At 41.6% G+C, this 27469-nt stretch overlaps 1 long non-coding RNA gene across 1 annotated transcript in view; it reads right to left on the bottom strand.

Moving 5' to 3' along the window:
• Positions 1-606: 606 nt before the first annotated feature.
• LOC133223453 (uncharacterized) overlaps positions 607-27469 on the bottom strand; it is a 73918-nt gene continuing 47055 nt past the window's right edge. Inside the window, exon 2 of the long non-coding RNA XR_009728578.1 lies at positions 607-859. This is a non-coding gene — a long non-coding RNA (uncharacterized LOC133223453). The remainder of the gene's footprint in view (positions 860-27469) is intronic.

The following is a 27469-nucleotide window of genomic DNA, read 5'->3' as shown; positions in this document are numbered from 1 at the left end:
ATGGATTTCATCAGGACCCATGGACTTGTGCACGTTCAGATTTTTAAGATGGTCTCGAACTAGTTCCTCTCATACAGTGGGCCCAAGGTCTTCATTCTCACAGTCCCTGTGTCTGCCTTCCAAGACTTGGGTGGTGTGGGCAGAGCCTTTGCTAGAGAAGACCAAGGGAAAGAAGTCATTCAGAACCTTAGTCTTCTCCAAATCCTGTGTAGTTAGTTCACCTGAGAGTTTCCTGAGGGGGCCCACATTCTCCCTAATCTGTTTTTTATTTGCTGTGTACCTGTAGAATCCCTTCCTGTTATCCTTAATATCCCTAGCCAAGTTTAATTCTAACTGGGCCTTGGCTTTCCTAACCTGGTCCCTAGCTTCCCGGACAATATCCCTGTACTCTTCCCAGGCCGCCTGTCCTTGCTTCCACTTTCTATAAAACTCTTTTTTCATTTGAATTTTCCTCAGGAGCTCCTTATCCATCCAAGGAGGTCTCCTGGCCCTCCTGAAGTCATGGAGAGAGACTTGCTGAACATCACGGTACTGGGGGTAAAACAAGCCTGGTTTATCTACAGATTTGGGCTCATGACAAAGGAAAACAAGTTCATCCCAATAGCGAAGGTTAATGAATTTAACTCTTTGTTCTCTGCCTCTGGGATTACAGCTACAGGGAAAACAGTCTCTTAGAAACCTAAGCTTCTGAACAAGCTCCAATTAGTTCATTAGAAGAAGCAATAGATTCCCACATGCCCAAGCCACTTATGGTCCAAATGTTCTGGCCTCTTTTCCCAGATGCTTCCATCTCCCTCTTCCCAAAGTTACTGGATTGTTTTCCTCAAGTGGAGGAATAACTGTGGACTTCCAACCTTGCCTATAAGTGGAAGATAAAAGCAGAAACAGGGCAGCAAAGCAGGAAACAAGGAATAAAGGTGTGCTGAGTTTCTTCATCAGACCTTTGCTTAAGGTTTCTTCCTTCAATTCCTATTACAGAGGCACCATCCTGACTAGCGTCATCAGGTGATGTAGGATGAATAAGGAATTTGGTTGCTAATTTTCTGTGGAACACTGTACAGGATTTGTCAAGAGGGTGGATTTGGGAATAGGAAGATCTCAGAGAGTGTACCCCTAAGTGCTACCCTTTCCCCAGGATCCAGCCATGGCACTAGAAGCTGAAAGGCTAGCATGTCATGAACTTTTGTCTCTGGAACAGAATTTCCCCAAATGCCTGATAACAGGCTCAGTCTATTTGGCAGAGGATGAATTCAGAGCCTGCCCTGTTATATTTATTATAAACAAAAGCCAAAGAATGTTAAATTTTGTCTCTATCAAAATGCTATTCTGGCTATTCAGATAAAACCGGGTTGGCTGGGGGTTTTTTAGATGCAGAGCTGCCTTTGCTGTAGGAAATCTCACGTATTAAGGAAAGATCAATACCACAGCTAATGGCCTAAGGTATCAAAAAACCTCACTGGAGGAAATGAGAATGTTGTCTGGAAACCAGATGATGATAATCCTCAGGATAAATGGATTTAGAGATTTCCGAAGCTGTTTTAGTAAACAGAGGGCAGACTTAGGCAGTTATTTCAACAAGTTCCTTTACAAAAGAGAGATTGCCATTTTCCTGTTTGGTTTTAGTTTTGACATTGATGAGTCTCGGTGAATATTTATTAACTTCTTGGGTGCAGACAAACCTTCTAATAAAGCCAAGAACCCTCTTCTTCTTTATGGAGGAATCTTACTCTCATCATTTTGTCTTACAAATGTTGTCCTTGCACGTGCTGTTGTTAAAGGCTGACAGAGCCATTGGTTTCCTTGGAGTTGAACAAAGGCAGGAGTAAAACTTGTAAAGGACTCAAGACAGAGCTCAGACAAGTACCACAGAGCAAAGATCCCTTGATTCTGTTCTTAGCTCATGGCTATGAACCAGAGAAGAGCACTGTTCAGTGTGTCCAGTAAGACCATACAAACAGCTCTAGTGCCTAAAGGTCAAGATGCATCTAGCCCACCTAGCCCTGTCTCCTCTCTTGCCACCGCTGCAAACACCTCTTTTAGAAGGCAGTGATGGACAGCTTTAGCCATATCTTTTGCTTTGGAACCTATTTCATTATTTATTTCATACATGTTATGTTTTCGAGTTGCATTGCTTTGTCTATAAGGATAAAAAAACAAATACAGCATCCAAAATCTCAGAGCTTGTGGTAGTTTTGCAGCTGCTTAGAAACACACTCTGCGTACCTACCTGTTCTCCATTTCTTTTTTACTGTTGCAGAGCACTGAGCTTATGTTTCATTTTCTTCCTCTTTGGATAGAAGCATATGATGTACTTTACAGGGCTTTCATGGATTGTGGTGTGTCAGCCAAACTCCTATAACTTCCCTGGGTTTAGCAGCAGCAGTCATTTTTTCTCCTCGGTAGCTGGTGCAGTGCTGTGTTTTGACTTTCAGCTGGGAACAGAGCTGAAAAACAATGATGTTTTGGTTTGGCCAAGGACTTTGTGAGCCTCATGCTCTGCCAGGGAGGAGGGGAAGCGGGGAGGAAGCAGAGACAGGACACCTTACCCAAACTGACCAAAGAGGTATTCCATACCACAGCACATCATGCCCAGGAGGGAACTGGGAGTTACCAGGAAGGGGCTAGGGTGGACTGCAGGGTTGGAGGAGGTATCGGTCGGTGCTTGGTCGGGCTGGGGGGGGGCCTGGTGATGGGGTGTTGTATTCTCTTCCCTTGTTATTGCCTTTATCATTACTATTATTGGTGGTAGCAGTAGTGATTTGTGTTATACCTTAGTTACTAAACTGTTCTTATCTCAACCCATGGGAGTTGCATTCTTTCTGATTCTCCTCTCCGTCCCTCCAGGAGTAAGGGGAGGGCAAGAAAGGGGGGGGGGGGAGTGGGTAACAAGCTGTCTGGGTGGGGTTGAACCACGACACATGTGCAGACCCAAACCAACAAAAAGCTTAAACAATCTAAGCACAATAAGTGTCAGAGCAGTTTTACCTTGCAGCCAGAGCAGGGTCAGCTATGCCTATTCAGCCATAACTCACTGAGTGATTGCAACACAAACACATTTGAGGGATTCCATTTAAAAACCTGAACTTCTGTTTTTGCTTGGGGTTGATTTACCCCTCTCTGTGGTGAGCCTTTGACTCAACTCAGTTTCAGGTATGCAGAAATCCCCACAAGGCTTCCAGCTCTCAACTGAACAACTCCACCAGCTCAAAGCTGACTCAACTCCCTCCTAGCCACCAACTTTCACCAGGTCTCCCTGGATATGCACAGAGAGAAAGCTGCAGATAGGAGATATATTTCTGGAGGCATCCTGTAATTCCCTGAATCTCTGGTGGGGAACATTCAAGGATGTGCCCAGCTGCTGCCTGCTCATATGCATTCAAAAGGTGGCACATAGACTAGTCACATGTGAAGGATATGCTGGAATCTCTGCATTCCACAAGCACTCTATGGTGCGTGCATACACCTACCCAACCATGAAGCAGAGGATGAGACAGTGATTTGGCCCCACCTTCACTTCCAGAAGAGGACACCTCATCAACACAGAAGGAAAGAATCATCTGTGAACCTGAGCATGTCTTTCAGAAACAGACATAGCCTTGGGTCAGTGTCTACTGATGACTGGAGAAAAGAATCCACCACTCAAAGGACCATATATACTTCATCTGAAGCACATACATAAACCTCTGATGGTTTTAGTTCTATGTCATCTTCAAAACACTTTGCATTTGTTTGTTTTTAAAGAAGCAAGAGACTTAAAACTAAAATGGGGCATATTAGCCAACAGTGCTTTTGTCTGATTATAGCTCCACAAAGGCACCTTAAGGTTGACTAACTCTATAGTATGGAAAAAATAAATAAAAAAAAAACCCAAGAAGTTGGCTTCTGAGACCTTTCCATTCTTTTCTGGCCTTTGTCATCACTTTCCAATGAATTTTTGGTTTTAGCATGACAAAATGCTCAGAAAAAGTTCCCTTCAGGTTTTTCTGTCCTTTCTCAGTATTTATCACTCAAAAACGTGTAATTTTTAAGGAAAGTTTGCCAGTCTTTATTAAGGGGAAAGGGCAAATAATCTTGGAATAGTCCTTCTAAGTTTATCCCGAGAATCTCTCTTTCTTATTCACTTTTATTTTAAGGAGTTGGGCCTGAGTACAATTGATTTCTCATCTCCCTCGAGTGGGTTCCAGTGTTGCAGACAACAGAAAAATGGAATGATTTGTTGACTGTATCCATAGATGCAGCAATCCTCACTCTGTGTAGAATGTCACAATATCTTGCAACTTTAAGCTGGTGTTTTCTGCTCTCTGTTCATGAACTGGAAAGCTGAAAATGTCAGTATTTAAAACATTAACATAAGAGAAAGAACCAGCCTGTGCCCCCAAAGGGCTGTACCTGTTGGAATTAGGGGGTTCAGATTTAGAACAGAGCAACTGGGGAAATGTGTTGCAGAAATCTCTTATCTCAAGCTGCACCCTTGTATTTACTTGCTGTACATGATTCAACAGTGCCATTTTCCACATGCAGCACATCCTGCTACCCACACAGTTACCTGGACAGTAATAACCCATCCCTCTGTGTCCCATAGGAGCTGCTTTCATCAGCCACCTTTTCTCTCAAACAATTAACATGATCATGTTAAACTCAGAGCAATTACACCTTGCTCTACTTAGCTTCATATCTATTTTCTCTGAGAGTTATGGAAAGGCCTTTGTGCATGAAAGCTCTGTTGGTTTTCCCCATGTGTCTCTATTGGTCTAATAAATGGTAGTACTTCCCCACGCTAAATTTTCCTTTTGTACATCCTTGAAACTTTGTAGTTGTAAGAATACTATCACTACATTATGTTATCATGGCTATTGTATTCCTGACTAAGCTGTAAAGTCAAGAATCCTATGGCCATTAAAATCCCCCAACACTTCTCACAAAAACAGGCGTGTTAGTCCAGATTCTCTGTCCCAGTGAGCATAATCTTTACATGATGTTTAAGCTGATTGTAGCTCCCTTTACTTTCTCTTGTACCTGTGGGTTGTTAAGCATCTGCCATGATACCCCCTGGTCCCCCAAGAGATCGAGCTGCAAATGAATTATAGATATAATAGAAGCAGTATTACACATGCATTACCCAAAGCCTCTTACATGGGTCAGAATCACACGGTTACTGTCCTGTCAGATCTCTGGCATAAAAATCCATGGATGCTGTGAGACAGTCCCAGTGTATTGATCACTATGAAGGAGACTGAAAATCTTTGACTTGAGATAAAAAGATATCAGATGTCTGTGATTAATGATCAGAAAAACTGGAGTGTCAAAGAGAGAGCTTTTGATTGATTCTGTTAATGTGCCTCTGTGTGTATTTATGCACCAGATGTGCATATGCAAAGTGTTATGATGTACAGATTGCATGTGTGTGTGTGTGTCTGTATATAATATCTCTGTGATGAATATGTGGCAGGGGTATAAGAGCTTCCTCAGTGTGGGTAAGTGGGAAGGGAAGGGAAGGGAAGGGAAGGGAAGGGAAGGGAAGGGAAGGGAAGGGAAGGGAAGGGAAGGGAAGGGACATGAGAATTAGGACTGACACTCGGACTCTGCCCAGAGCCTGAATTGACTTTGTCAGTTCTGTCCTATTTTGACCTTTCCATTTTTCAAGGGTAATTAAACACACCCGCTTCAGTTTAGATCTTGCTCCCACTAGTGATTCACCTCCGCTGACAAGGCAAAGAGCTACACAGGAGAGGTCCAAACCGCCTGCCCAAAAAGCCATGTCCATATTGGTCTTCTTTTATGTGAATATAATGCCAGCAAGTAATTATCAATAAAAATACTGTGCAAGAACTGTGTATGACATTAGGATTGAGTAATTTGGTCTTTAACCCATCTAGCAGCTACTGCGAGATGCACTAAGTGACTGAAACCCATATATCTCATTATAATAAATATTTTATAGATGACATCTCAGCCCAAATCACCTTCTATGACATTGTTTTTAAAGCCACTGACAGGTGACAGGGTGATTTCGGTGGCTGGTAATTGGAAAGGAAATCTTCCATTGCCGTGCTAAAAGGAACCCATATCGAGAACAACCGAGCGTTTTCATTTGATCCATGTCAAACGTCAACAGCGCAATAAAACTGGTGACGCTGCTTCAATTTCTGTAGGTCAGAGGACAAAAGACCACTTCTTCCCCACTGTGAGTGCTTGTTCACCGTCTTCCATCCTTGGGCTGACACCACCTTGTGAGGAAACTCTCACAGTGGACATCCTGCTATATTTGTTTTGTGGAAAGGCAGAAGACTTTGCTGTTTAAGGCTGTAAATCTGGCATTTTTGTAAGTGTTGAAATTCACACCTTCACATTTCTTGCTATATCCCTGCTATATAAGGTGAGTGAAGGTAACCATGCTGTTGATATTTGCAGTAGTCCTTCATCTCACTCCTTTCGGGAAAGTTCCCATGTACATAAGTACCCTTCATCTCTGACGTCTGAAGCCAGCTCCTTATCCATTCTCATGTGGCTGAGAGTGACAAAGCATCAAAGAAAGCTTCCTAGCTGTGAAATTTATTAGACAGGAGAGCAGAGTCCTCTGGGGGAAGTGTTGGAACAAAACTCCATCAGAGGAGGTTTTAAAGATAGCAGAGGTAAAACACTGTGGGGGGAGATAGGGTGTTATAGTCCTGCAGTGACAGGAATTGAGTGGGTACTGAAAACTACATTTTCATTCCCCAAAATAGGGTGGGGCCTCAGCCATCGTGGAGAATGGCTTCTTTCATTAATGAAATGTATGTTCTATCTTTAAATCATTCAAGATTCTTTCCAGACTCACCACTGAGGGAGGTGTCTGAGTGATTAAAGCATCTGGGTCATTCATTCAAGTACCTCTGCAGACATGAGCAGAAGGCCATGCTTGATGCTCCTAGAAATGGGTCACTACTACACAGATGAGAGACTCAAAGACAATGTGAAGTGATGCTAGCCAAGCCATTTCCGTTTGTGCAAACTTAACATTGCCTGATTCAATTGATCTCCTAGGAAAGAGGTGAGGCTGTTTTCTTCAAAAGTAATAGATTTATTTGTACAATTATAGCTCCATTGAATCCAACCCCTGACCAGAAGATTATCCCAGAGTCTCACTCTCCTCATGGCTAAAAGCTTCCTTCTACTTTTCAACTTAAATCTATTCCTTCTCAATATTCTTTTGTCCTCTGGACCAAATTATTCTTTAGCTGAAACCACTCTTTCCTTTGGTTGGTGCCCAGTACCCACTTAGAGACGGCAGTCACGTTCTCTCGTCCTTAATTGTGTTCAAATTAACAAGCTAAGTTGTCTTGGTGTAAGACAGGTACTTCCATTTCTGAGATCACTGTTAGGGAGAAAGTAATGAACAGGGAATGATTGTTCTTTGTCATCTTAAAAACAAGAATTAGTGACATTGGAGGAAATAAGAAGGATCAGTTTCTAAAGAACCAAAAGCTGATGGTTTTCCCTCATCTTGTGACTGCAGAAGTCCCCGATGACACAGAGACACTGAAAGTTCACATTGGTTCAGAAAACAAACTGCAAGGTGAGCAAAAGAAGGCATGAGAGGGAAGCCAGTAAAGGAAAAAGTAATCTGAAGATATTAAAAGCAAAGATAATGCCTCCTGCTCAGGAAGCCTTTAAATTGAAATTTGCTGAAGACTGACAGTGATTTGGGGAACTATTACACATGCTTATTGCTATCTTACACTCTGTTAAGCTTTTACTCTTAGTCACTATCAGAGACAGGTTACTGCACTGCATATTCCTTTAGTCTGATTCTTTATAGCTTTTCTTATCACAACTAATAGTTTTCTGCTGAATCTTACTAAGTTTGAGTGCTGGATTCTTGCAGAAGCATAACTCACATGGCAGTCAGTATCGTAGATGAGCTTTCAGAGAGTCTAGTACACGGCTATTAAATTCCTTACTCTTCCCCAGTGGAACAACTCCCCTTGTACAATACAGACTTATGTTTTGACTCATGGTTTTCCTGTGATTAGTCTTTATGTCTACCTCTGTCTCCTGCATGTCCTCAGCCATTGCAGAACTCCTTATCAGCCCAAGGCATATGACCTATTTTGAGCTGCTGAATTTCATTCCACTGCTGCTTCTCCAGCACTTATGACCATATCCCTGCATGATATTTCAGCCTTCTGAACATACATTTAGTGTGATCAGTGGATATTAGTTAATTTGTTTTCCTCTGCAGTGTGTGTGTGAAATTCTGTACATTACTTTTGTCTTTGTGAATGTAAGTCGTTGGAAAAAGAGCTGTCCACAGAACACAAACCCCATTTCACATCTGATTTTACTACTTCCAAAACAAGCTGATGCAGGACTTTTCATTGCTGTACATATAAAGATGCCTTATAAAAAGCAAAGCAGCCGTGGCTCATTTTATAGCATTTGTATAATTTTTAAAGCATCCTCTACCCACCCTTCCAGCTGATTTCCAATCTTCAATAACCCTGATAAAATTCTAAGTTTCCCCATATTTTCCCATTCTGTCCTTCAGAACTGTCATTAACCACACACCTGAACTCCTTTTTGTTTAGAAGGGTTCATCAGAAAATGACAGCTAAGTGTAATCAGTCAGCCTTTGTTCCCTCTGTGAGGTCTGTGGCTGTTGTGAAGCAGCATCCCTTGTCACACTTTACATAGCCCAACAAGCTGGGAAGAAAACAAAATACCTTTTATAACTACAATGATAAACAGAGTCTGCTCTAATGCTACTCTAATTGACTTCAGAGGCTAACGCAACCCTTAGGCTGACCTCTATCTGGGCAAACTTAACAACCAGAGCAATTATCAAAGTACCAGCCCAGGCTTAAATCCACACACAGATTTCTAGCTGAACATTAAATAACATTTGGTCTTTGAAAAACTGGGTGCTGCAGTCTTCAGTCAGCTTCTGTCCCTCATCAGCTTTACAACACTGGGGGAATAAAGGACAAAAACTGGCTGGATACACAATGTTAGACAGGTGGAAAGCTGACCTATGCTTTCAAGGGCTATTGCCCTATTAGGCAGGGCATCAGCATTAAGACTTTAAAACCCATTATCCTTACAGGAGTTCAAAGGCTTTTCTTTTAGACCCACACAGGGTTTTTTTACAATGTGCTTTGCCTGCCATTTAAATGTTTCCACTCTGGATTTATTGCTTATTTTATCTGGTGTGCAGAGTTAGCTGTTGATTTTTGCAATTTGAGTTTCTTAGATTGTTAAAGAAGCCACAAATTGTTGCTCTGTATGCTACCCCAGCCAGTGTACAATGTGTGATATGTCAGTTACGGTAGGATTGGTAGTAATGAGACCATACATTTAAAAAAGAGTAGTATTAACTTTTAATCCTCATACAACCCTTTGAAGAACATTCTCTAACCTGAAAAGCATCATCTCCTGTTTCAGTGAAGCATCCTAAATATTTGTTCTCTGCTGAAATCAATTTAACAATTAAATATGTTAAAAGACAAGTTCCACTTTCTCATAATCACTTGCCATTACTAGCTGTTCCATACAGATAGTGACCCTGAGATAGACAGTCATGAGATATTTGAGATCAGAGGAGCACACACAATGGTTCCTTCTTTGTTTGCTACCACAGTTTGTTCACCCTGTAGCCTTCAAGGAGGCTCCTGAGGTACCATCACTGTTTGCTTTCTGTGTCTCAGACTGTTTCAAATATGAAAAGCTCTCCTAACAAGAGGATTATTAAAGGCAAAGGGTTGATGACAGCACATACAGAAGGATAGGGACAAAGTGGAATCTGACCTGCACTGGCTGGAGTTCCTTTGGTAGGGATGGGCACCAGCCTGTATTGCAGTTCTGTTTTCCCATGAGGCATGAGCCCTTCAATCTTGGGTGTATGGGAGGTAGCTCTGATCACACAGAGCTGATTGCTCAGGCTCTCTCCAGTCACTGTGGCAAGCACTGCTGTTGGTACCCTGCAAAAGGTGTAAGAACAGAGCTCTACTGTGTATGATAATGCCCTGATGATTACAAACACTTTCCAGGTAGTCCCCTTTGGCATTGATCAGTGAGACTTTCTGAACTAGTGCCTCCATTTCCTGAGCTTTTGACTGACATCTCAGTCATGAGAATGAGTTCATCCATCCAGGCGAAACTTGCTGAAGACACATGAGTCCATCCAGCAAGTATGGATAGCATGAATTCTCAGCTTTTCTGTGGGAAACTTCGTTATACATGGTACTTGTCCAAGACTCAATTATCCCTCTTCATTGCATAACACGGTGCTACCAAGACCTGAGGAAGGAGTCCGAGGGAGAAAAAATTCTGCTCTGCTTAGACTTGAACTTCTGCAAGTGATGCTGCTGCTGAGGTCTATTCTGTACACAGTTTGGGCTGAATAGAGCTCAATAAGTTGAGAGTTTCCTAGAATACGTCTGGGTGTCGAATAGATGGAGAGGAGACTTGGGACAGGAATCCCATACTACACAAACACACATAGGCTCAAAATACATTAAAGATCATCAAAAAACATGGGTTGGAAAGGACCTCTATGTTTTATTTAGTCCTGCTCAAAGCTCAGTTCCTCAGGCTAGAGTACTCCTAGCTTTTACCCCCAATGATAATAAAAAAGGGGGGAAATTCCTTTTTCTCCTGTTTTTTTTCTTCCCCTGAAATCTAAGTGAGCATCCAGCACTCTTCAGTCAAAAATCTTTGACTTCATGAACTGTGGCTTGGACGAAACTCCTGAATCCTCAGCAAAGAATGCCCACAGGCTCAGAAATCAAGGTCAGAGCCTAAGAAGATTTTTTCTAGTCACAGTCCCTGGCAAAATCTTCTTCAGGAGAAGTATTCCTTAGAAATGCCACACTATGTTCAATTGCATTTAAGGAAATGAATTGGCTAGTGGCCTCCTCACTTAGGCATAAATATGTACACACAGTTCCTATTGATAACTTTATAAACCCAGGCAAAATAACAACCTTGAATTCAGGAGAACAACAATTTCCATTAATCACTGTAATAAAAAATCACACTTCACAACACAGTTTAACTCAAATGCCTCCGCAATACATCTTGTCAACTCCATCCCCAGTAGTACTTGGACACTATTATTTTCTCCGTTGCAGTGCCTCTTAAACTCAGTCTCCTGTATTGCCTCACAGAGGAAACTAGTGAATCAAAGTATGAATGTTCTTGAAACAGGTCTTTTAAATGAAACCTTAGCTCATAGCAAGTTCAGAGTGAACTGTTGGACTGTTTTGGGATAGAAGTTAGCCTCCTGTTTGGAAAAATATAATAACTGAATATCATAAACCAGCCTTTAATTTGGGTTTAATGGAGGCCATGTTTGTTGGCTGCTGCGTTCACCTATTAAAAAGAAACTTAAGGAGATTTTAAATGGGATCAATTTTGCTGTCATATATTTAATAAAAGTGAGTAATTGTTTACTTATAAATGAAATTCCATGTGGAACTGGCATCTAACAAGGAAAGCTCAGCTGGGTGATTGGATATTGGCTTCAAAGATGAACTGGCATTTTAATAAACATTTTAATTGATACACCTCCAGTTGTGGATGGCTACCCAAAATGCAAAGCCTTGCTTTATGTGAAGAACATACATGAACATATGAGGGTAAATCCTGAAACCTGCATCCTGACCACTTTCTCTGCTATTCCCAACACATAGAAACAAAACAAGCTACATGAAATCCACCTCTTTGAAGGGCTAAGCACATTAAGTCCCTTATAACTTAAGTGACCACTGACAGCAATCCCATTCTTCTGGGAGACTCACTAGCTTTGGAATCATCTTACTCATCTGCTATTCCTGGAAGGATTCTTCTGGATCAAGGGAAATTTATGGATTTTAATAGTAATGCCACTAGAGCTGCTATTACTCTGAACAATAACACTGCCACTACAAGAAACAGAAGAATAATTCCTACATGCATCTCATGCTTATCAAATCACATCATAGCATATTGCTATTAATCTCTTGCAGTTTCTTTAATCCTCATTTGAGCATATATACCTGTAGTATTCATAGTAAACAAATGAGCCCTTGCACCACCTCACTTGCGACACAAAGGAAAAACTATAAGGCATGAATTGATAATATTTACTTTTGTTTCTCTCCAGAAGAAACATTTCAGAAACCCAATGCAAGGTCCTACGAGCTGACCATTCTTACTCTGTGGTTAGAGCTTGTGTGCAGGTTAGTTTTAAATGTCTTCTGGTCACATTTTAAGGGCTAGGTTTAAAGCTGTGTCTGAACCTACAGGTCTTGATGTATTGGGTGTTTGTTTTAATAAGTATCTTCCTGCAATAAGCCTGCCATCCTCAGCTATTACTGCCCTTGAATAGAAAACATGAAACATACAAGATTGCATATTTGTAATCCCTTCATATGAACATTTCAAGTAAAGTGAAAAGAGGGGTATGGCTAAAGAGGGAAACTCATTCCTGCAGTTCCTTCTGGTATACAGAAAAGTGCACTGGGTTGATCTAGGGACAGTGGTTAATGTTGGTGTCTGTGCCTTATTTCTAACTATGGTAACTTTTTCAGGAAACTGAAATTAAAAGTGTCCATAGTCTTCTTTTCTTCCCTACTTGTTCATTACAGTTCACTAATAAAGCATAATATTGCGTAGTATTACTCCAGGAGTAAACCTCATGCCTCTCTTCTCCGAGCCCATGTTTTGTCACAGCTATGCTGCCTTTCCGAATAAACATGCCAGATCTATGGGATTCTCTCTGCTGTCTGTAACTCCTGCTCTGATTGCTTGACCTCAGAGCCAAGCAATGAATGTGTCCTGACACCCACTTACAACAAGCTCTTCCAAAGAACCTGTTTAAGGCACTGATGACATAAGTCACTAAACCATCATCAGGACACAGGCTGCAGGAAACGAATACTACAAACTGCTTCTACTAGTTACCATTTTAGTTCAGGTCAGGACCATGGTGAAGCCTGCGATGAAACTGTGAAGAGGAGTAACTCAGCAGTGTGCATGATATGTATGGGTACAAGGTGACAGAGAGGAGGAACCTCCCTCCCTACAGCTATTCTGAGAAGTGCAGCACAGCTTCACTCCAAAGCAGTCTGAAGGAGGGAGGTCTAAGAGGCTTTGCTGCACCTTGTAGTAGGGTTCAACAGTGGTACACAAGAACAAAGTCACTGGTTCAGTCCCAGTCCTACTGAGGAGAAATTAAGAGTTATTCTGATGGTTGTAGGGTGCCCAAACCATCATGAGAGCTGGTTTCCTTATTTGCGGTGTACTGAGTCCTTCTGGAAAACTCGAAGAGGAAGAGAAGTTGGAAGCTCCTATCCCCTGTCCTTTTCTCTACTTCCACTTCCCCTAAGAAAGCCCTCTCTGAGCTGAGGATGCAGCATCCTTAGAGTTACCATAGAGTAATAGAATTGTTAGGGTTGGAAAGGACCTTAAGATCATCCAGTTCCAACCTTCCTGCTATGGGCAGGAACACGTAGCACTAGACCATGTCACCCAAGGCTCGATCCAACCTGGCCTTGAACACCGCCAGGGATGGAGCATTCACCACTTCTCTGGACCACCCTCACAGTAAAGAACTTCTTCCTTATATCTAGCCTGAAATCCCCTGTTTAAAACCATCACCCCTTGTCCTATCACTACAGTCCCTAATGAATGACTTTGTTCTTGTGTACTACTATTGACCCATGCTAGGAGATGCAGCAAATCCTCTTAGACCTCCCTCCTCCAGACTGCTTCTGAATGAGGCTGTGCTGCACTACTCAGAATAGCTGTAGGGAGGCTCCTCCTGTCACTTCTGTACCCATATATATCATGTACATACTGCTGAGATATGCTTAATTGAGGACTTTAACGGAGGTCTTTGTCAGGTAGTCACAGCAGGGGTAGTATTTTCTTTACTGGTATATATAGACGTGCCAGCAGGAAATGCCACCAACACTGCACAACAGTTGAGCAATTTGCCAATGCAGAGAACCAGGCTGCAGCCCTGTTCTGAGCCCACATAAGGGTTTGGTCCTGGGTGTTGAATGACTCTAATGATACCATAACTCCAGGAAGCAATTACTGTTTTAGCATGCTTTCTGCCTGATGTCAGATAGAGCATTGTCCATAGCATCACACAGCCTATGGAAATGTTTTCACTCCATCACAGTTTCATATCTTTTATTCAATTTTGTAATGTCATTTGCTGTGAAAAAATATGAGCACAAAATGCATCTTGGGGTTTGTTTTTTAGTTCACATTATTTGTCTTTCCTTTTAACAACCAGGAGGAGCAGTAGCCATGTGAGTTCAGCTGCTCTGCTCTCCTGTAATCTACCCTTTGATGTAACTAACCGGCAAAAACATATTTCTAATCAAATATAGTCTCCCATCCTTAATCAGCTCAGCTTTAAAATGCAGATCAATGAGATAAGAAAGAGCTGATTTAATTAGTCCAACCTCAGCAATGCTACAGCATATTCTCATTTACAGAAATAATGGGGAGCAAGAGGAAACAGATTCATCATCATGAAAAGGCTTGGGAAGGCAGACGAAAGCAGGATATTTCCTATGCTAGCAAAGGGTGATTTTCACTCTGTCTAAAGAGCCAGCACATGCTTTATGAGCCATTTAAATAACACTTAGGCCTTGTGCTTTGTCCTTTAGCCTAAGGATGAATTTCTTTCACTAAGTAGCAATACCTGTGGAAATCATCACTCTTGGGTTTAATTGATGAGCTAGAGACAGCTCCTACCACTTGGTGAATAAAGAAGAGGAAATACGGCAGGCAGGAGCACAGTAATAATGCACATTTATATAGCTGCTTGGGAGAACTCACCCACATGCACTTTAATACACCATACACCTGGTCAAGCACTCTTAACAGAGAGGAACAGCACAGGGTGTGCTTCCTCACCCTGCTACTGCCTTACTGTGTGTCCATAGGTAACACACATGGCCCTGCAATTATGGGGGGGGCTGGGAAGTGCTTGCTTTGCTTTATTTCTCCATCTCATTAGGATTTGGAATTTCCTGCAGGGTTTGCTTCACCCCTCACAGTCCAGGTACTCCTCAGTATGGGGACCCTGGCACAACTGGAGCTCCAAAGTGTTGCTGTACAGATACCCAACGAGCAAAACCAGGGCAAGTTCTCAGTTTGGTTTTCCTCCTTTTTGGCTTCAAAGCAACAGACTGCTACCGTACCTCTACCAGCTGTGTGTGACCAGAGTCCAAGTGTCCAACCCGGGATCAACTGGCACAGGTTTGGTCAGTAAGAAATTATGCCACCTCCACTCAGAGCCCCCAGATTATTTCTGTGACTACAGCAACCTTGTAAAGGTCTTGACAAGAGGTAAATCAGACCTGTAGATGTGCCACAAGAGCCATGGACTTCGGCTCAGGACCCAAAACTTTAGTGTGGTAGGACTGGACATTCACACTGTTGAGAAGTCAGGCCCCATAAACACAGATAAGGGCATGTCAGCTCCCAGTATAAGTGCTAATTCCTAGGATGAAGTTCGGCTTTGTGTTCATCCATCGTTTTGAATGGAGGTAGTTTGTGACATCCACATTTGGTAGTGGCTGCCTGGGAGATAATTGCTCATCACTGAAGGGAGAACTATCCCTGTCTAAGACAACCCTCAGGCCCTTTCTCCTCAAGTATGGGAGCACCAGAGGCAAAACAATTAACAGAGCAATTAAGCCATTAGCAAATAGTCTCTCTCTTTTTGTTTGATTTTCTGGTCTTTTTCTTCCATTTTCACAGACTTGTGCCACTTTCTAGTGCCTCCAAAAATAGCAAGGAAAGGTCCTGCACTGGATACTCCCCTGGGGTGGGACTGAGAGCAGGCTCTAATCCCCATTCCTGACCCTTACAAGAGCAGAAGGGTGCATCTCTATGCATATGTTACCTTGGGAAGTGCTGCCATGTACCACTGCGTTACTCCTCTTCCTGCATGTCATCTTTGTTTTCAGGTTGTAGACACACATCTTGGGGATGGGCTGGTGGAAGAGATGACTGCCTGCAACTGAGCCCTAAGTGGGAGATACCATCCTCTATGTCCCATCTCCTGCCTGATAAACTGCTTATGTGTTCATTCCTGTCATGCTTCACTAGTAGTGAAATGGGTTAGAAAAAGGCCTTCTGTTTGGACTGATGGAGTTGGGTCCAGAGCCCAAAACTCATCATCAACCTGGCCCTGATGGACATGGCTTGGCTACTTTAAAGAGAACTGGTGCCGTTTCAGTTCCTGAAAGCCAAGAGACAGCAGTGGTAGCTTAGAGCTTTTCTCTTCCCTACATTCTTCTCCTCTGCTCCACCAGTTTTGTCTCCAAGATAAATCAATCTTTTCATAAAGGTTATACCAGCTATCTCAGCTCTGTGGTTTCATGATAAAGCTTTGCACAAAAGATTCTGAGACAAGTACATATGCAGGGAAAGAGCACAGAGCTGTGAGGGGTAACAGGGCTGTGGATCTTTGAGAACTTAGAATCATAGGATCGTAGAATAGAACTTGAGTGATGCAAAAGTCCAAAGCACTTTGGTGCTGTGGAGTTTGGCAACGGCACAGGCTTAAGGCAGTTCCTGCCACTCATCCAGCAGCTTGGTCCTACATTACACAAGCCTGAAGTCCATGGGAGCATTTGTTCCTCCAGACAGCCACCTTTGGCACCAGATCTTATATTAAAGTCATCAAATAGCATCTCAGGCGTGCAAACAAAAATCATCTTCTTTTAATGCCTTGGAACGAATCTCTCCACCAGTGACTCCTCCTAATCTACAAAATAACACCTCATCTCTAGCACCTGAAGCCTGCTTGTCCCTCCATTTAAAGGATGCACAATGCTTTTGTTAATTAGAGCCTTAGTTTAATATGAGCTGTCAAAGTTCACTTAACTTCAATTAATTGTTTCTCCTGAGCTTAATTTCTTCAGTTAAGTATTGATTAATCATTGCTTAATTATGCTGGAGTCTCACTGGGTGATATTTCAGTCGCACACTGCAGCAATGCATCGCTTTCTAAAAATACTGCAGGAACCATCCGAGATCTTATGCAGTCCTATTATTGCGATGACTTTTAATATTTATCATTTCATCCCTTATGTTCCAAAATGTATATGTAACATGTTGTGTTTAATTCCACAGGTTTACAACTCGTTTTTCTCTATGAGGGCAGGCTTTTGACTGGAGTTTTGCATTGCATAGTGTGAAGAAATGGCTTAGTGTCTAGCACCCAGCATCCTGTGCCAGAAGGAGGAGGTTAGGGAACACAAGTGAATGGTTTTTATTGTGGCAGAATGCTAACATGTTGAAAAAAAGCCAAAATATTGATGGTATGTTTTTCCTTTGTGCCTTTTAGGTGACATGCAACAACATTGACCCAAATACTATCTGTGTTTCTTCAAAACTACAGTGTTAGACCTTGTCCTATGAATATGGCCTTCAGAACAAGGCATCTCCAGTCTGAAATCTCAGTCTGCTCCCAAATATCTGGAAGATAAAACTATGAAGTCCTCCATCTCTCTGTAGTATCCTGACAGCACAATGTCAGGCTGGATTGAAAACATCCTAATTCTCACATATAAGTAAAATAACTATGTCTCTCTTGAATTTGGATATTTACCCCTATCAGATGTTAAGCTTGATCTGTAGTGAGAAATTAAACAATTACTTTTTCCCCAGCAATAACTTCCCTGGAGTCCATTTAGATGCATATTTTTACCTCCTCGTGGGAGCAGTTATTCTTTTGAATGAAAAGAGTCACTCCCCAGAGAATACTTCTTGGCTTGCTGTGGTTTTATCACAGTCAAGGGTTAACTTTTATCCCTTTGGTACATGTTCACTTTTTCAGAAATCTCTAAGCATATTACTACTAAAATTTAATTTTTAGCATATACTATGCTATAGGAGTACTAAGCTTTATTTACTACTGTCATCCCAGATGCTCGAATGAGCACTGGTAGGAATATGCTATAAAGAGAGCCATCAAAATGACACTGTTTTCTACTAGATTTCTTCTACTTGGGGGTGTAAACATCTGGCACCTTGGGAATACACATCTTTGCAATGTGAAAGACAAGAGAAACTGGTAAAAACACTGATTATGATAGAGATCATGAAAAACACTTCTGTTCTCTGATGCTGAATGACACAAAACAATGAATTTGCCAGAAAGGGATGGATGAATTAGTCCAGGTGTAAAAGGTGCTGACAAAACCATTGCACAGAACTTGAAGTGCTAGTTAAAACAGTTCCAGAGTTCAAGTAACTTCTGTTTTTAACTTCTTAGCATGACTCTGCATTTCTGGACTCTGCTCAAAACAAGAAACCAGAGGTCCCACCTCCATAACATGCAAGCTTGCTTGTTTTTATGTATTTATAGCAATAACATAGCCAAGAAGCTGAAAAGCAAATCTATTGTCATGACTCTCACTACAGCTTCATCTAGATACTTTATCTGAGTCCAGGTCACTACAGCAGTGGGAGTGGGTGCCCCAAAATGGTTACTGAAGAAGAAGAAACAAAGAATTGGAAAAGGAAGTTTTCTCCTGCTTTCTGTAATGGAAATTAAGACACAATGTGTTAAGTTTCAGAATCAGAAAGAATGCAACTCCCACGGGTTGAGATAAGAACAGTTTAGTAACTAAGGTATAACACAAATCACTACTGCTACCACAATAATAGTAATGATAAATGAAATAACAAGGGAAGAGATACAACACCCCATCACCAGGACATTCCCAGCCACAAGCACCGACCGATACCTCCAACCCTCGTCCACCTTCCCGGTACCCGTTACTCCGGCATGACGTGCTGTGGTATGGAATACCTCTTTGGTCAGTTTGGTCAGGTGTCTGTCTCTGCTTCCTCCCCTCCTCCTCCCTGGCAGAGCATGAGGCCCACAAAGTCCTTGGCCAAACCAAAACATCATTGTTTTTCAGCTCTGTTCCCAGCTGAAAGTCAAAACACAGCACTGCACCAGCTACCAAGAAGGAGAAAAATGACTGCTACTGCTGAACCCAGGACAGTTTCCCAGTGTGATTTGGGGCCTAAAATGGTTAGTGATTGATCTCAGTTACAGCCCCAGGATCCTACCACATGAAACCCAAGCTCTGCTTCTGGAAGTCTATGACAACAACTGGATGCATATCCCCAACTTTCTCATGCTAAGACCTAAACACAAAAATCTTCACATTTCATCAGTTTCTTGGCCTCACCCACATCCTTATTGCTCACTATTCTTTACTTTTATTGCAACCAGGCTTAACAGACACAGTCATCAACCACAGTCATATCAGAGGCTTTACTAGCACAAAACAAACTCTTAAATCCAAATGTTAAGATGAGACCACTGAGGAGAACAGGCAGTTAATGAGACGTATGAGTTTATCTGCTGGAGTTTGGAAGTTTGATCTCCCACTGCATTAATAATTTGAGATGTCCCCATTAAAATAATAATAAAAAATATAAATAAATAAGAACAATAGGGTTTATTTCTTTTGGTGTGTCTTTACATGAGCAGAATCACATGGCTGCCTAGATTGGGTTGTCTTATCTCCTCTCTGCTCAGGTCTCTGAACCACTTTCTTCAACCTTCCATATCACCTGAGAAAAGGGCAGAAGGGTAAAATATCCCTCTAACAGCCTGTGAACACATACACCAAGAGTGGTACACGGGAAGTCAGCAGCTCTGCTATGGATTCCTGGTCTCTCAGGGCTGGGGTCTGCAAGGTTGGCTGGATTCAGGATACACCCTCTTCTAGAGGAGATGCTGTGATTTGTTGGAGAATATTGTTCAGGCATGAGAGCAGAGAAAGAAGCTGTGAAAGGCAAAGAAAGGTCCTTGAGGGACATCAGCAGTGCCAGTATACATGGGTTAATGTGTAGTCTCTTTTCTCATCACATCTGCTTTGGGCAAAACCATAATAGCAGCTTCTCAGCTTAGACAGGTAAATGTGCCTGTTTTAATGTTTATCCGAAGATGATTTTGCTACTAATAAAGAATCAAATAAAAGCTGCAGGTCACCATAACTTTGTCAGACTTCCCACCCTAACAATTTTTTCCATTTTGAATGACATTGTGGAAATGACTGTAGAGCAATTTCCTTCCCTGCCTTTCAACAATATAATTGCTTTATATGGATTCTGCAGATCGTTGATAACTAAATTAGTGGCTCTTTTGTAATTGCTTCCCTTTCTATTTCTACATCTTTTAGAGGGGCTACAGTTTTGTTTTGAATCCAACTCTCCTGGTAACAGCAGCATTTTCCTGTGGGCTGGTAACAGCAGCATTTCCATGTGGGCTGGAGCAGACTGCAGGGTTATGTGTGTTCTAATAAAGCTTTGTTGAGCAGACTAAAAGGAAAAGAACTGCAGATCAGTTCTGAGGGATCCCATTCTGCCTACCTCAAACATATTATGTAGCTATTCATCCTTTGAACAGTCCTTTTGAAATCAGTGGAAGAAGTTATTGGAGGAGTGAATAAGATGTCAGAATTTTACCATAAATATTTTACTTAGCAAAGAAACCAACACTGCAAAAGATAACAGACCCCAAGCTGCAGCAGGATGCAAAACTTGCAGTGACAGTAAGAACTGAGCAGCCTTTTGCTTCTTTGTGATGGTGCTACCTTATTGAAAGCATTTGATAAATAGCAGTGGCTGCATCTGAATAAAATGAAAGACCCTGTTGTACAAACCGTGAGCTTTCTAATCCTTACAGCACCACAAATAATTCAAAGAAGTCTTGAAGTACCATGATAATGGCACAAGAAGATGGGTATCTCTGTGTTACTGTTTTTGTGTAACACAAAGAATGCTCTGCAGGATAAATAACGTTGCATAAAAAAAACCAAAGATACTGCTTTCAACAAAGCAGACAATTAAAATTATCCAGAAGTTGAGGAAAATATGAGTTAAATTTATTTTGCAGCACTTTTGCCTTTGAAAGTCTACATTGCCCTTAAAACAATTTTACGGTGGATATTGTTGGCTCAGGATTAACATAAGTGACTGATTGAAAATCTGTATTAGATGTTAAGATTAAGTGCACAGCTCAAGTTCTACAAGCGCAAAACTGATTTCAAAGGAATAAAATTATGAGAACGGACGCTTATGAAACAAAAATAATATATTCATAAAGCCCTTTTTCAACAGTCAAGACATAAAGTGACATCCACTGAACTTTTCATCTGGTTTTAGAATTGTTTAAATTAAAGATTATGGGGAAAACTGGAAAAGGAGAGAAAGAAATACAAGCCAGCTGTACCTGTGGTACGGTTATACTGTTTTCAGTATAGATAAGGCAAAGGTTGGTTGACTTTTATGATGTAATTTTGTATGTACATGAAGTAAAGAGAGTGTGGTGCTAAATGAATGACTGGAAAGGGCATGATCTACCTCATTCAGTACCAGCAGAGCTTGAGGGATTAAAAAACGGAAAGGAGAACACATTGGTTTATATAACATTATAAAAGAAATAATCACAAATGGGTCATGCTCCAACCCAATGGAAGCATTGGGCAGAACTGTCCCCCAAACGCTCTCATCTATCCCAGAATAATTCTGTACCTTTCTAGGTGTAGAAATTCAAGTTCCTGCCAAGGCACGGTCTCCTGATGCCTTGCACAGTCCCAGCAGCACTCATGACCATCATGTCTCCAATAACCAAACTGCTGGACACAGAGCAGGCAAAAGCTCACAAGTTTTATGCCTGTCTTCTTTTTATGCACAGAGCTGTGTTTGCCTTTGTCCCTTAAACACATGGAGTCGTACTCCCATACACATACTAGGCCAGAAACATCAGCAACAATGTATGACATGCTTTATCCCATAGAGAGAGACATTGAAGTATAGCATCCACTTATTTGCTGTCATACCCTTAAATCAAGGCTAAATGAGGTGAAAAGCAAATAGATTTTAAGCCCTTGTAAACTCATAGGGCAAGCTGAATGGATAAACTAAGATGATTCACCCTCATATATTATCCTGGTGGTTTAGAGTTGGCCATATAATAAGTTCATGGCCATCTTGAAATGAGTGGAAAGGTGAATGCTTCCATTGTGATTACTTGGCTAAAAAATAAATGCCAGTAATACCTCTTCTGCCCTTCTTCACCATTTAATTGCCATATTTTAAGGTTAACAATGGGGAAAACTGATCAGGCTTTCTTCAGAGATAAATTACTTAGAAAGAGAGAGAAAATAATACTGGTAGTGAAAATGACTCCTTAATGTAGATGTCCCTATTGGGCCAGGTTAAAGGATAGGCACACTTGCACATGAAGCTGCAGCTCCTGCAGTCCTGTGACTGAAGGAGAACCTCAGCTTCTCTGTCAAGTTGAAGAGAAAGATTCAGTAGGAAATTTCTGTCCATCTGTTAATGTGTCTGAATGCAAAGCCTAACTGAGACAGCAAATCAGATAAGGGTCACCTAGCATGATTTCTATAGGGTCCTAATTCTATATGCAGCCTTTAAAGGGGCCTTTAAAGATCTAGTCCCCATCTTAGTGAGTGACTGAGTAAAAGAAGAAGATGAAGAGGAGGATGAAGGATGTGTGAACTGATAATTTGATGCTGAGTTTTTTTCAGCTGCCTCTTCTCCCTTCTCTAAGGTAAAAGAAGTCTCTCCCAGCCCATCATTATGGTGAGCGTGAAAAGTAGAACCATTTCGGTGGGAAAGCACAAATAAGGTTCAAAGTCTGGATCTAAACACTGTCTAGGAATCGGCTGAACTAGTTGCGAAGCTACACTCAAGTCACATTTTGCTGTCCAACTTTGATGTTGGGTTCCTGGAACACTGCTTGCACTGATCTCGTGGTGATCCAGCTGATGTTTCTGGGTGGGAAATCACAGGTGTAGCCTGACAGTTGCAGTGTACCAGGGAGATGAATCTGTTGTGTGACAAAACACGATCACTCTTCTGTCTAGCCCTTTGACTGATTCAAGACAGGCAAGGCAGTCTGGGCTACCACTCCAACTTTATCTATTACATGAATTCATGGGCAGTCCCGTCCTGAGACTGGGTATGGAAACAGAGTGCTGATGAGAGTCTTTCAACCCTTATGTCCATAATCTGGTGGTCTGAACAGATTTGCACACTGGAAGAACTCAAGAGAAAGAACTTTTCAGCCAGTATCTGAGAGCTCCTGCATGCACAGCAGAAGTAGTAGCTTTGTAGGGACTGCTCAGGAGACTGAACTTTGCAAGTGGGAGCATAGTGCCCATGGAAGAGCAGCCTGCAGGAGTCCCCCCCATTCTGGATGTGACTTAAGGAGCTGAATTAACTTCTCAAGTAGATATAAGGAATGTATTCCACTGTTAATGGATCTGGAGGAAGGACCACAGATTCATTCTAAAAGTTGCTCTTTCATTCCTGGTCTCTTCAGTAAAAATTAAAGTACTCTGAAAGACAATCTGTTTCCATGTTATTGCTGTGCGTGATTCACAGGTTCAGGAGAATCACACAAATCTGGCTTTTCCATTCTCCTCTAGTGCCAACCTACAACACACTTAGCCTTTTCTTTTTGCCTGTCATGTTTTGAGCAGCTTCCGATGAGTTAGATTAAAATCATTTCACTTATTTATAAGAGTTGCAGTAAATCTTAGGGCAAATCAGGAGGCTATTGGACAGGAATACGCTGTTTCTTTCCCTCCTTGTGTTAGGGCTGTGGAACATGGGAAGCTGATATTAGGTTCTGGCAATTTTAATCTGTTTAGCAAGGTTCTTAATAATCTTTGCATGTGTATCACAGAGAACCTTTTGCATATTGCTTTAAATAATTCAGAACTGCTCCAATATTGTCTTAAATAATTCAAGAATAGGACAGGCTTTGTGATTAATGATGTGTACCGGGAATTTCTGCAAATACAGCAAGGAGTTAAAGTATGCTCCAGATACAAGTGTCCTGGCACCAGGTCCCATTTATTCTTTGCCAAGGCAATAGGATTAGAAAATTGGAAAAGCGCCTGCTACTCAATGGAAAACTAACTTAGGCCAATGGTTAATGTGGCAGCAGCTGAAAGAGTCTGTTCTTTCTGACAGACAATACTAATTTGGCTGAGGACCTCTATTGTCTTCTGACTCCTATTTTTAATCTCCGTGAATAGCATTTGTGCCTGATGTGAAAATTAAATGGATGTATAAATATTTCTGCAGGAGCTGAGGGTTTGTCCTGGTATTTTACCAGCCCTGCTTGGAGAGCACAGAAATGGTGTGCTTTGTAAAGCAAAGCACATAAGCTTATTTTGCATGTTAACTTAATCCTAAATGGCTCTGGAGGCTGCTGTTCTTCCCAGCTGTGCTTGGGTCTGTGGTCATGAGCAGAGTCTGTTGTCCTTCATTTGCTTTTTGTGGGGAGATCTGAGTGAAGTAGCATTATTAAGGCAAAACCCTAAATACTACAGTTTCTGAGTTTTCACCCTATTGACACAGCAACCACGTTCCCTCCTTAGTAAAACTGAAATGATTCTGTTTCAGGGAGTACTATCAACACTTTTTGCCTAGGAAGTGAATAGATTTTTGTAAGCTCAGAGTTTTTTTTTGGTTAAGGGATTTCTCCTTTTACACAAGGTAAATCAATGCTGCATTGAAGTAGGAATAAAGCAAACAAACCCTCCTAAATATCCTTTTTAAAATAAAGGATATGCTAGTGAGCAGAATGGAATAACTAACAAGGAGATTACAGATATCAGCACTATTGGAGATGCTCTGTAGATATCTTTATAGGAGTCTGAAACTGGACTCCCAAACCAGCTGCCTCAGTGAGCAGCCACTTTGCAAACATCAAAAGGACCAGCTAATTTTATTGGATTTTAGATGTTTTCAATAGAAAGACTCCGCAGGGGATTCTCTGAGATGTGTCCAGCTTTAATATTTAAACACATTCAAGATTCCTAGAGGAAAAGAGAGGGGGAAAAAGAGGGCTGCTGCTGTGGCAACTGTGTTTGGTATGCCATGGCCACTATATTCCTCTATAAATGCCTCCCTGCCCCAACCAATTGCCTCAGGGCCATATGGATAAGGTGAGGGACCAGCCCAAATGAAACACATCTTTACAGATGCTGATCTTGACTTTAGATGTTCAGGCCAGGGTCTTTTTTTGATTTGGTTTGCTGTCTTTGTTTTTAAAGGAAGGTGCACCTCAGAAGGAAGCTCAGGTATTTAAAGGCAGGGACAAAAGCCACGGCATATCAAATGATTGGTATCTAGAACAAAACTGTCTATGCATTTGCATTTAAATAGCAGAAGCCACTGCAAATCATCTGCATGAGTCTTTATTTCAGTGTTTTGGAGATCCGTGCTATAATAAACTTCAGCATCTTTTTGCTTAGGCTGGCTGCAAAATGCTGCTCACTGTTTCTTATTAAAACTAAAGCTCTGAAAGATGACCAATTAAAGTGTCTCTGGGAAAGTCTCGGGGGTGAAGCATCTCCCTTAAATAACAGGGGAAGATGCTAATTTTCCATCCCTGTGAATTAACTGCAGGAGCCATAGTATTCCTTTTGTATTTCAGGGCACTGAAGGTGGGAAGGAAAGAGAGAGGATATTACAGCCAGCCACTTTTGGGTTTCAACTGAGACTTTGCCTTCTGTAAAGAATGAATAATTCAGCCACCCACCCCCCCATAACCATTTCAGTTACAGTCTCCCTGTTACTATAAAGTGATCTCTCAAAGGAATAAATAAAGTTGACAAAAATAATCTTCATCAGGGATGACACTGATTACACCAGACTGAAATCACTCACTCATGGGGGCTTGTCCACCTTTAAATGTCATCATGAGATGACACCTGTCTATCCCACTGTCAGTCTGAACATGGAATAAGACTCTGCTCCCACTGGCTTCTCTTCCTAGCAAGACCAATTCTAAGTCATGAAGCACAGGATGACAAGTTTTAAAGCAGTGGAAGCTGAATGGTTTCTTGTAATTCACTCTGTCTTATGGTAGGAAGGGAAAACCACTGAAGAAGGGAATTGGGGGCAGAAGAACGGATTCATGGCAGATAGATTTAAAACAAATAAAATGCTGGATGTTGGTTCTGTAAAATTAATTTCTGCAAAAGACCGTGTAGAACAATGATGTGACAGAAGACATTTGCTACCAGCAACACTTCAGATTAATCAGCAGTGGTAATTCACCAGCCAGATACTTCCGCTGTGTATCAGGGACAACTCATCACATGGCTCTGTGCTTCACAAGACTGCTCTGCTGGCCCCTATCATCCCATTTTTGATTGTCCATCTTTCAGAATAAGATGCTCACAAGAACACAGGTACTGCAATATCGAGTGAAATCAAAGGCCTAACTAGACCTGAAACCCCTACCATAAGCAAAGGAAAGTTTGAGAAAAGGAATTAGCCTGTTGATAAACTGAATCGCGGCTGGCCTCTGTGACATGACTCATCTGAAACAGAGATGAGAGTGACATTCAGATTTTCGGAACTAGCCAAAAACATTCTTCCTTAGTCAGAAAATCATTAATTCCTGATGACTTCCAGTTGTTCTATTAAATTTCCACCACCGGGGAAAAAACATGTAAAATGTGATTGTTCACTGAAACAGATTTCTTCTTCTATTTTTGCTGTGGTTCATATTTTATTGCATTAAAATAAACTGATATAGTGCCCTCATTCTTCTTTATATTAAATGGTGCCTCAGATATTAACAGTTCATCTGCCAGAGAGAAACTTAACTGGCCTCCCATGCCCAACAGCACAAAAGTGAATGGTTATGGATACTCTGTGATACAAACTGACATGCCCGCAGGGCAGCATATACATTCATAATTTAATTCCCTGTTGAGTTATTTCTTAATATTAGAATAGTTTTCTGTGCTGGTAGGAAATCCTATTACTGTTCCCAGATGGATAGCTTAGATAAAGTGCCTGCCTGCCAATGTACCTTTTGCCCTGTGTACTGCAGGTCAGGCAGGACAACCTCCTGCTGCACAGGGTCAGTGCCTTGGACAAGATGCTGAGAGGTAAGGAAACACACTTCAGGGATCCCACTTCAGAGATGCTGCCAGACACACTCCTGGCAGACAGTGTGATCATGATTCAGTAAAAACAACCACAAGTACACATGCCTATACACACACATACAGAATATTACATTTATGAGCTTATAGAAGACTTCAGGCATTTATGGTGTGGCTTTCTGCCATTATCAAGTCCCTTTTCCTGTCTGCCATTTCACCTCTTTGAAGCACTTAAGGTTCACTGCAAACGAGACTGGCCCACTCAGATACTGTATGTGCATAAATGAAAGAAAGAACTAGTTCCTCTGAGCTACCTCCAAATGTGAATTAAGCTGCAGTTACTGAAGAACACGCTCAGCAGCAGCAGGAGCAACTTGTTCATATTTTGTATGTATTAAAACAAAAAAGCCATCTGTTTTTTTCTAATATCCTGCTAGTCGAGAACTTCAGGCAAGAAACAGAGGATTAAAATGGTTTTACATCTCTCCCAGCTGCTCAAGCAGGCGCTATGCTGT

This window comes from Neopsephotus bourkii, unplaced genomic scaffold, assembly GCF_033783945.1.
Source record: "Neopsephotus bourkii isolate Nb327-2 ecotype Australia unplaced genomic scaffold, CSIRO-AGI_Nbou_v1 NB_1637, whole genome shotgun sequence".
NCBI classification, from domain to species: Eukaryota; Metazoa; Chordata; class Aves; order Psittaciformes; family Psittacidae; genus Neopsephotus; species Neopsephotus bourkii.
This window is presented reverse-complemented; position numbering and strand designations above follow the sequence as displayed.